At 34.6% G+C, this 11,675-nt stretch overlaps 1 long non-coding RNA gene across 2 annotated transcripts; it reads right to left on the reverse strand.

The window, feature by feature from the left end:
* Nucleotides 1–1,468: 1,468 nt before the first annotated feature.
* Nucleotides 1,469–10,428, reverse strand: LOC109501630. 2 transcript variants are annotated; one of them, XR_006600817.1, is made up of 4 exons: nt 10,383–10,428; nt 6,231–6,367; nt 4,454–4,517; nt 1,469–2,066 (listed from the first exon to the last, which is right to left on the reverse strand). It is a non-coding gene; the product is annotated as an uncharacterized LOC109501630 (long non-coding RNA). The 2 variants fall into 2 exon arrangements; XR_002159837.3 differs by lacking the exon at nt 10,383–10,428 and adding an exon at nt 7,592–7,719.
* Nucleotides 10,429–11,675: the final 1,247 nt, after the last annotated feature.

Consider the following 11,675-nt stretch of genomic DNA (forward strand, 5'->3'; position numbering starts at 1 on the left):
GTAGTTCCATATTTTAGTAAAAATTTGAGATATGAAGACATATTTGCTTTCACACCAATAAAATTAGGGATGGTTTTTAAAATTTTTTTTAACATTCATTCATTTTTGAGAAACAGCATGAGAAATATTCATTCATTTGAGAAACATTCATTCATTGTTGAGAGCATGAGTGGGGGAGGGGCAGAGAGAGAGGGAGACACAGAATCTGAAGCAGGGTCCAGGCTCTGAGCTGTCAGCACAGAGCCCCAAGCGGGGCTCAAATTCACTGACCATGAGATCGCGACCTGAGCCGAAGTCGGACGCTTAACGGACTGAGCCACCCAGGTGCCCCAGTAGGGATTTAAGAATCAGATTTTGTTCATAATTCTAGTAAATTAAAAAACAAAATTTCGGGAATAATATTTGATTACAGATTACATCTGTAAATACTCCTTTCGCCTCACACAAAAATATTAAGAGAATATATGTTGTTATCTACACTATTTTACAAATGAGGAAATTGGGGTTCAAAAAACTAGTATGTATATACTAGACAGATAATTTCTACCCAAATCATCTAGAATTTATTCAGGTGTGGCTCTCTCTATATTCTTTAAGCCTACATCAGTATTTTAGAGAGGTCCTACCTCCTTGGAATTGTCGCAGATTTTCTCTTACTTTCTGTTGTCTGCACACATTATGCTTCATTCTTATTTACCAATGGTCAGTCATGGGGTTGACATGTTCCCATCAAAAGGCAGAACCTTACTGCCTTCGATCACCAATAGCTGTAGTTGGTTTTTCTCTGTATCACATTTCTCTAGTTAAAGTTCTTAACAACAATTTGATTTTGATTTAAGCCAGCATAATTTCAGTTTTTTCTCCTTGCTTTCTAGGATTATTGCTTTTATCCTGTCAACTCAGTCTCTTCTATATTGGATGTAATAAGACTTTGTGCAAAGAGATTACTCTGTATGTGAAGTGTGCACAAATGGGAGGAGGGGATCACTTTCCCTTCAGGTTCTACAACACCGGCACGTCAAATTGACCTTGGATCCAAATTGACCTTGGATCGTTGTTCTCAATGCTCGAGATTTTATGCTTCTATTCTGTTTGGAAATACACTGAGAAAACTGACCCTCAATTTCTATGTTTTTAAAAACTTATTCAGGAATAAGATTGTGGGCACATGGGAACACTGTTATTTGCCTCAGTCTAACTATTACCATCTCTGTTAACATCTGCTAGAGAGTGCTGATTTGCAGCATTAAGTGGAAGCTCAGACCATTTAGCAACAGAAATTGCTGAAAGTGTTAAAAATTAGTGAAAAGAAAAATAGTTAATTTGAGTTACATCTCTCATCCTTATCATTTTTTCTTTATTGCTAAAGAAGATAATTGCTCAGCAATTAATCAAAAATTCTCAGACAGGAGTCAAAGGCAGATATAAATCCCTAATAATGAATAATAAGGAACAGGCTGTATAAAAATGATATTACAACAATTTTTATTGCTTTAGATGGATCTTGAAATTCCTCAGGAAAAAAAAAGAGAAAGGGGATTTCTAATTCTTGTAATTATGACATTTTGATAACCAGATCCCGTCTTTAAAACAATTGGGTGTGATATTTTACAAGTTTTCACATATATTCTTTGGATCCATCTCAAAAAAAAATTAAATCTTTGGAAATTTTCATAATTGAATCATGATCTTCACCAGCCCCTCCTTGGAAGGCTGGAAGGAGCGTTTCTTTTTCTGGGTGTTATTCACAAACCTGCTAACCAGGAAGAGGCCTTTTGTTTGTTTTCTTGTTTTCAGCCACACTCTGGCCATAAGTTAATATCATTAACTTCCTTAAGTTAATATCATTAATTACCTATTCTGTGCTTTAAATTCATACTTCTGATTACAGAGTAGGTACCAATTTCACTAGATTATTTTACCTCCTATTTAAGAAAAACATAATAATTTCAGCCAAGAAACAATTTGGAAATAATTATTCCCATGTAAGTCTTTTTTTGATAGAGAAATACCACACGGAGAGTTGATTGCTGCAAATTCAGTCCCATAGAACAAATTATATGACTCTGAAAATATATGAAGAGAAAAAAAAGTTTAGGAGCAAAAATCTTTATTTCAAAGCTTCTCAACTAAAGCCTTGAATTCTACTCATATGGCTTCATTTTGAGCTATATTGATTCTTATATAAAATATAACTCAAAAGAAGCTTTGATATATATTTTACTAGCCACCAAGAGATTAAAAGCTACAGAAAAGATATAAAGGCTATTTGAAATAAGCATCATTACTGTTGAATTTTCAATGATTGACACAAAGAACATAAGAGGAATTAAATAAAATTTCATAAAGATGTGATACCTAACATGATGTTCAAAATTAGAACTTGAGGCATGATAACAAAATAATGTGAAAGCAGTATCCTTTGCTTTTAAAGACCATTATATTTATAATGGTCTTGATGAATATCACTATGAATTCCCGTTTTAAAATTCTAATAGAACTAAGCCTCATTTTACTTAGAAAGTTAATTATACTCAGTATATTTTTCCCCAGCACTGTTTTATCTGCAAACACACGCATTGTCTCATATAATACCATATATGAACAGTCTTCCACCACAACAAGAATGTAGAAAGATAAAATCAGGATTGTGCATGTAAATGTAGCAAGATTAAATGACTAGCCAATGCCAACGTCTAGGAAATACAACACCTGCGGTACATTTCCCCTTATGGTGCATTAGCCATAGGATGAGTGTTTAAAGAGCCGCTTCCAGAGTGAATTCGAATGCCATTTAACGTTTTACTTGTCATTATTTCTCAATATTATTGATAGCTAAAGTGTAAAATAATGAAGAAAAGAGTAGAGCATCTATTAGTGGCCAGTGTTGCAATGGAGTGCAAAAGAATGTTACAAAATTCTAGTGCCCTGAAATGATGAGCAAATTACGCATAAGGACATGAAGACTATAACACACATTCCCGATATGATGTATATTATTAAAATATGATGCACAAAGTTCAGTGCATTCCTCCAGCTAAAATGTGTGTGTGTGTATCGTGTTTCTAGCAAAAGGGAGACAGTGTTGGAAATTATAATAAAAGAATATGCATGCATATTTATGAATTTATTATGGAACATAAGGAATTTTGTAGTTATTGGTCTTTCATCATTAAAATTATTTATTGTTTACCTATTATGTGCCATGCATTAGAAGTACTGAGGGTAACGGGCTGCTATAGAATCTCTGTTTTTGTTCGTAAATTCATTCACTTATTATTTCATTATTTGTTTCACCAAATATTTATCATTTCCCACTATCTAGGAAGACAAGTGCTAGGCCTTAAAAATTCAGTTTGGAGAAGATATACCAAATCCTTGCCCTTATAGAGTTTGAACTTTGGATGAGTATAAATCAATCATTATGCTAATTTCCTTGTTAGAGTCAAATGTAGACCGCTCTGGATGTACTAAGGAAAACACAGTAGAGAAGAGTAGAAAGTGCCCCTATTGTCTCTTTTGGCTGGGGAGTCATGACAGGTAAAGCTCCTCAGAAGTGATGCTTGAACATATTCTTTAAGAAAAAAATAGATGTTTTCAAGGAGCAAAGGATTAGGGAAAGGAGTTCCAAACTAAAGTAACAGTTTAAATAGTTGTTTACCACTTTCTGATAGTTTATACTTAAATTCAAAACAGACCCGTATATCCAGATTCCTACTGAACATGTTCAGCGCAATGCTCAACAGAAAACTTAAAGTGGATCAAATGGATTCATTATCTTTACCATTTCCCATTTACCCATCCTTCTTCTATATCCCCTCTGTTGGTAACTAGACTCACCCTCCAGTCTGCCACCCTTCAGTCTTGAGGCTTCATCCTCCCTTACTTCTGTGTAATCAGGTAGATACTAAGATTTATGAAAGGTACCTTCAAAATTGCAATTAAATCTATCCTTGTCTTTTCATTCCATACCAGTTAATTCAGGTCCTCTTCATTTCTCACCTGGATTATTACAACTAATCTCTGTGCCTCAGGTTCTTTCTTGTATTCATTCTTGTCACAGATACCAGCATGATCCTTTCTTAACTAAAACACACATTAGTTCCTGTCCCTTCTGCTTCAAATGCTTCAGTGATTTCCTAGTGCTTTAGAATTAAATCTATATTACCAGCGTGGGCTAACAAGTCATTGAGATCTGGTTCTTGTCTACCTCTGCTTTTTTATATCCAGTAATTTGATCACTTATATCCTTCTTTCCAATAACAGTTGAACCATTTATAACTCAGAATATATGAAATTTAGTTTTAGGAATCTGTGCCTTTGAACCTGGTAGTCCATTGATTTATTCAAATGAATATTTAAGGAAATAAACGTTGAAGTGATCATCGTTTGTTTTTGCTTAGTTTTTAACATTTAGTCCACTTTTTGTGCAGCAGGGACCAGGGTAACTTACCTCATTAGGGGAGTGTGAACATAACCAAAAGAATGCCAATCAGATTTTCTGTCAGGATTTGAATCTTGAATGAAGAGAAACAAGAGGAAAATGCAATTAGAGAAAAATATTTCTAAGAGATGGTCCAAAAGTTCTTGTGAGAAGATAAAGCTTATCAAATGCCTTGTTTAAAACAATTATATTTATCAAATGTTTTTTCCTGCATCTATTGAAATGATCACCTGGGGTTTGTCTCCTTCATTCTGCTAGTCTGGTGAATGGTAGTAATACATTTAAAAATTTTAAACCAACCTTGCATGCTTGGAATAAACTCAACTTTGTAATGATAGGTAATCACAATTTGCGCAGATTTGGGAAAAAAAATGAAGCCCGACATACATACAAAAGAGTTTACAAGTTACTAGTGTGTAGCTCAGTGAATATTCAAAAGCCAAATGCATTCCTGTAACCAAAACACAGGTCAATAAACCGACCAGCATAGATTTCCCCAGAAGCATACTGTCTCCCCTTCTGGTCAGTATTTCTACCAGCTGGAAAACTTCTCCTGATTTCTATCACCATATCACAGTGTACCCTGTTGTTGACCTTTATGTGAATTAAGGGGATTCTTTGGAGAAACCCACACCCAATCATTGGTTGACACAGGATGTAAAGGTCTGAACTTGGGACAATTCAGAAGGGCCTTAGAACTTCAGGGCTTTTCATTGGTGCCTGTGAGGTCTTGCTGTATCAGTGACACTCAAGTTACTTTACCTCTCTGAGCTTCTGTTTATTTATTTATTTTTGAATAGAGATAATTATAGTACATAAATGTAGAGTTTTGAGAATGGTATGAGATTATGTATATAAATTCATTAGCATAATGCTTAAGATATATGAAACATTATATGGATCCTATTGTATGTAATTAGACTCTGATTCAGAGACCATCATGTGAATCCTAAATTCCTATTGAGTTAGTTTTTTGTCCAAATTGAAGTGTTCTTGGATCTCTCCATTATCCTCTGTGTTACTATTGCTGTATAACAAATTGTGTCCAAACATAATGACTTAAAACAACAACCATATTATGTTCAAGAATTGTGAGGCTCATGGATTTAGGAAGGATATATAGCAGGGACAGCTTGACACTGTTACAAATTATTTGGGCCCTCAGCTGCAAAGGCTGCAAGGCTGGAGGTTGAAAGTATCTGAAGGTTCATCCATTTACACGTCTGACATCTAGGCTTGGAGGCTGAAAAGGAAGTATACTGGCTGAAGCACCAACATGTGGCTTTTCTGTGAGGCATGGCCTTAGGGTAGTTAGAACTTCAACTGTGGGAGCTTGAGTAAACTAAGTGGGAGACTGCATCACTTTTCCTGTGTATGTGCTGCCGAAGCGGGCACTGCATCACCTTTTCTGAAGTAGCCTTGGAAGTCAATGCAGCATAATTTCTGCCACTCCTATTACTTACAGGAAAGTCATAAACTCACTAAACCCTTACCAAAATAGCTAATATTTTGATATCTCCATGCTAACCATTTTTTCTGTTTTTTTTTTTAAGGCTTTAAAGTGGTAGGAGTGTGCTGTATAGCTAGTCTATGAGAGAATTAGAAACCTAATCTTGTGACATAATTGCCAACAGTAAGTGGTAGAGAGGAAAATAAAATGAAAGGAGCTGTGGAGATATAGCTCAGGGACCTTGTTTAGTTTGGGGTTTCATGAGGGCTTGTCAAAGAAGTGACATTGAGGCTTAGATACCAGTGCTTCCAGAAATTATCTCCTTATCTCACCTACCTTTCGTCCCCAAGAGTGCACATTTGTCTCTCAATAAATATCTCTTGCATAGATGAGCCATGCTTTGGAAAGTTCCTTCTCAAATGAGACCAGTAATTCAATGGTCATTGTTCATTAGAAGATGATTTAACAAACACCTGTATTATAATAAAATATAATCAAATGCTCTCTAAAAGCCTTCAAGAGAACCTCTGTCAACAAACTTAATTAGTTGAAAATTTTTGTGCTCATTTGCTGCATTAACAATTAGATGTATACTAGCTCACTATTCCCAAAGGACAACAATGAGAATTGTCCCTATCCTCTAAAGAGTACTTCTTGTAGAACTCTTAGTAATGGACTATAGAGGTTTATAAGAGACACAGTGACATCTAACGATTTCTGTGACATGAGCCTGATATTATAGAAACACCAAGGAGACTGCATCACCACCATTAGAATCATCATCATTGCTTATATTGAACGATTTCCATGTGCCACGTATATTTTCTTGATTTTATTATTAAAAAAAAATTCCACAAAAAAGAGGATGCTCAATTTTTGCAGAGCAACTCATCTTTGAAGTGGCTCATTGAATATTCCAACCAGTTTGTGTTTTGTTAGGCTTTGTTTTTTACATCAAACCCTGTGTCCTGGATCTTGACTGTTTTGTTTCTTGAAAACATAAGTAACTTTTAAGGCTGACCCGAATCCAATATTCATAAATAGTATTCTTCATGACAATAAATTTAGGTTTAAGTCACAGGACATCATCCCTCATGATTGCACATCTCCTTGAGCTAAAATACCTCCTATTACTGGACCGAACTGAAAGATTTTCAAATGATAGAATGACATGCCTTCTCCCTACATATTTGTGCAATAAAAGGAAATACAAGGCATGGTGTAGCTTCCTATATAATTGATTCCTAAAACATTCAAAAGACTTCCTATTTCAACTCCAACATGCAAACATTGTGAGAGTCATCACTCCTATATTTGCCACAAGAAAAAGAAACCGTAATATTCCTTAGACCCATCAAATATTTCAAGTTGGCAGGCAAACTACCAATGTAACATGCATAATTGGAATACCAGCAGAAGGAAAGAGAATAGAGAAGAAAAATATTTCAAAAAGTAATGATAAGATTTGGTGTAGAAAGGCAAATATTAACAAACTTAAAGGAATAGAAAATATGCAAAATATGTTCTCAGACAACAATGGAATTGAAGTAGTAATTAATTGTGTAAAAATAAGTTAAAAATCCCCAAATATTTAGAGATTAAACAATATGATTCTAAAGAATACATAGGTCCGGGAAGAAGTATTAGGAGAAATTTTAAAATATTTTTAGCTCTTTTAAAATGAAAATGCAACTTACCAAAATTTGTGGTATGTTTAGAGGAAAATTTATAATGTTGAATGCATATTTTACAATAGAAGATCTAAATCATTAATCTTCTAACTTAGGAAACTAGAGAAAGACGTGCAATTAACATCTAAATCAAGAGAAAAAATAAAATTTAGCTTAGAAAATAATTTGAAAATAGGAAAACAATAGAGAAAATCAATAAAATGAGAAACTGGTTATTTGTAAAGCTCAGTAAGATTGATAAACCTCTAACCACACTAACTAGAAAAAAAAAGAAGCAGAAACTACCAATATCTACATAAATCAAGGTCCTTCACTACTAACCCAGTAGACATTTATTTAATGGATAATGAAGGAATGCTGTAAAACTGTATTCGATACAGTTTTTTTATATAGCCCTAAAATCTGAAATATTACATAAAGTGGGCCATTTCTTTGAAAGACAAAATTACCATAACTCACACAGTAGAAATAGATAACAAAATACTATTTATCTGTTTAACAAATAGAATAAAAAATTCATATATTCCAAAAAAGAAAGCATCTGTCCCAGTTTGTCTCACTGGTGAATTGTATTTTATTTTATTTTAAAGTTTATTTTATTTGTTTTGAGAAAGAGAGAGAGAGAGAGAGGGATTGATCAGGGGAGTGGCAGAGAGAGAATCCCAAGCAGACTCCACACCATCAGCACAGAGCCTGACACAGGGCTTGATCCCACAAACCCTGAGATTGTGACCTGAGCCGAAATCCAGAGTTGGACACTCAACCAACTGAGCCACCTGGGCATACCTCACTGGTGAAGTTTATATTTAAGCCATAAATGATGCTGATTCTTCATGATCTCTTCCAGAAAGTAGAAAAAGAGGGAACAGTTACAATTTCATTCTTTGAGGCAAGCATTTCTCTACTAACAAAAACAGATGGAGACCATCAGAAGGAAGGAGAGACAAATAGCATCCATGAACACAGATGGAAAAATTCTGAAATATTATCAAATGAATTCTAAAGTGTATAACATTTAAAAAAAAACCATCATGATAATACCCTAAGATTCACTGTAAAGCTATAGTTATACTGACAGTGTGTTATTGATTAAAAGAATAGACACATGTGCAATGGACTGTGGTAGAGAGCCTAGAAATAGGCCAACACAGATATATTAAAACAATCTTTGATAAAGGAGCAAAGACAAATCAATGGAGAAAGAATAGTCTTTCCTATAAAGGGTGATGGAGTAATTGGGCATTCCTAATAAAATAATAATAATAAATATATTGAGATACAGACCTTTCTAGATACAAAAAATTAACTCATGTGGATTACGGATTTAAATGATAAATGCAAAACTCTAAAGTTCTAGAAGAAGAATGTATTTGATTTCTAGGAGAATATATACTTGATTTGGAGGGTGGTGATGAATTTTCAGATGCAAAGTCAAAGACACAATTGATAAAATATTGACAAACAGAATTAATCAAATTTGCTCTGGGAAAGAAAATGTTAATAGAGTGAAAGAAGTAGCACAGACTGGGAGAAAATATTTGCAAAACGTGTATCTACTAATGGACCTAATGTTCAAAATATTTAATTCTTAAATCTCAATAAGAAATAAATAGTCTAATTTAAATATGAGAAAAATACCTAAATAGACACCTCACCAAAGATGTTACATTACAGGTGGAAAATAAATGTTGAGTCCTAACATTACTTTTCAATAGTGAATTATAAATTAAAATAATTAAATACCAGTACACACCTATTAGAATGTCTAAAATTTGAAAATAATAAAATGATAGTTCATACCAGCTGTTAGTGAGGGTGAAGAGCAATTTGAACTCTTATTCACTGCTGGTGGGAATGCAAAATAGCGTAGCCATTCCAGACCACACGGTGAGAGTTTCTTAGCAAGCTGAAAGCAATATTACCATGAGATCCAGCAATTACAATCCTAGGCATTTACCCAACTGATCTGAAAATTGTGTGCACATAAAAATTGGCACTCAGATGTTTTAAAGCAGCTTTATTCATAATCTCTAAAAACTAGAGGAAACAAGTAGTCCTTCAATGGGTGAACAAATAAACAGAATACTATTCAATACTGAGGAGCCACCTGGGTGCCTCAGTCGGTTAAGCATCTGAATCTTGATTTTGGCTCAGGTCATGATCTCACTCTCGTGAGATCTCTCTCTCTCTCTGTCTCTCTCTGTCTCTCTAAAAGAAGAAGAAGAAGAAGAAGAAGAAGAAGAAGAAGAAGAAGAAGAAGAAAGAAAGAAAGAGAAAGAAAGAGAGAGAGAGAGAGAGAGAGAGAGAGAGAGAAAGAAAGAAAGAAAGAAAGAAAGAAAGAAAGAAAGAAAGAAAGAAAGAAAGAAAGAAAGAAAGAAAGAAAGAAAATGAGCGCTGAGTTCTCAAGCCGGGCAAAGATATGGATGAATACTAAATGCATATTGCTAAGTGAAAAAAAATGTGTATGAAAAGACCGCATATTGTAGAGTTCCAATTATTGGACATTTGGAAAAGACATTAACACAGTAAATTGATTAGTGGCTACCAGGGATTCAGCGGAAGGGTTGAGGGTTGAATACATTGGAGCACAGGGGAATTTTTTGGACAGTGAAACTATTCTATTTGATAGTATAATCGTATATACATGATACTATGTATTATCAAAACCCATAGAATTTTACAACACAATGAGTGAAGCTTAATAAATGCAAATTAAAAAAGTATTTAGGAGATTGGAGGGTCCCAGGATGGAATGAAGAATATGAAAAAGGGTATTGCAAATTTATGAGAGGAGGACCTGGGTAGCTGTGTCGGTTAAGAATCCATCTTGGGCTCAGGTCATGATCTCACAGTTGGTGGGTTCGAGCCCTGCGTCAGGCTCTGTGTTGACAGCTTAGAGCCTAGAACCCGCTTTGGATTCTGTATCTCCCTCCGTTTCTGTCCCTCCCCCACTCACGCTCTGTCTCTCTCTGAAAAATAAATAAACATTAAAAAATTAAAAAAATATATATAACATATCCTCACTGATGTGGTATGGGGGAAAAAGCTGGTGACCAAAGTAGTGTTGGAAATGAGTGAAGTCTGGAAGACTAAAGGCAAAAATAACTGTGCGTAAGCACTGTACTCTAGTTGACAAAATTGTTTCTCAATGTAGAACGGATGAACAGTTTTGATACTGCTGTATATGCATATACGGGAGGAATTAAAGAGTTAAAGAAATGGACGACCGGTAGTGGGAACCAGGTTTTCACTATATTAGAAGGGGGAGGACAGAGATAAGCAATGGGAGGAGGGTATGATAATCCATGTGGTAACGGATTCAAGATGAAGACATAAGTCTCAACCCACGTTTAATTTTGACATAAATAGAAAGCCTTACCGACAGAAATACTCATAGTTATGTATAGATATACAGGTTAGTATATGTACATATATTGCTTCCTCTGTCAGCAGAGAGGGCCTAGAAGCAAGTTTACCACAGTAGCAGTGATTACACTTAGCGCTTATACCTTGGTTTCTACTAAAAACAAGCAAAAAGACAAATAAACAAACAAAACATTACAACATGGCTATTTCTAGGACTGAGACAGAAAATATACAGCAAATATACAAGATGAGCCCCTTTTCATGCCAGAAAGTGAAGGAGTTCTCAAAAAAAAAAAAAAAAAACACAATGATGGTGATATGTTGAAAGGCCGCAGGAGCCAACTAAAAGAGCTTGCCATGTCCAAGCCTGGAAAAATATGAACAAAATAATATGTAAACTAGTAATAGATTAGACTCCAAAATATTAAATAAATATCCATGAATCCATGAATAATTTTAAATGTCTACAAATCCCCCATACATAATATACATATATATTTAAATTACGTCATTATTCTTGTACCTATTCCAAGTTCTCATAACAGCTCTCTGATTTTCCAATTACATAACTTGTGCTTCCTTTGAACTCATGTAAAGAGGTATACGTATGAACTGTAAAGGACAGAGCATTCTGATTGTTATTTAAAAACCTCATCTCTAAGACTGTGTTCTTATTAGGAGCTGTGTGAATAAGCCATAGGAAAATTCTCATATGTGATTTCAT

The sequence above is a fragment of the Felis catus genome, chromosome B4, assembly GCF_018350175.1.
Source record: "Felis catus isolate Fca126 chromosome B4, F.catus_Fca126_mat1.0, whole genome shotgun sequence".
Taxonomy (NCBI): Eukaryota; Metazoa; Chordata; class Mammalia; order Carnivora; family Felidae; genus Felis; species Felis catus.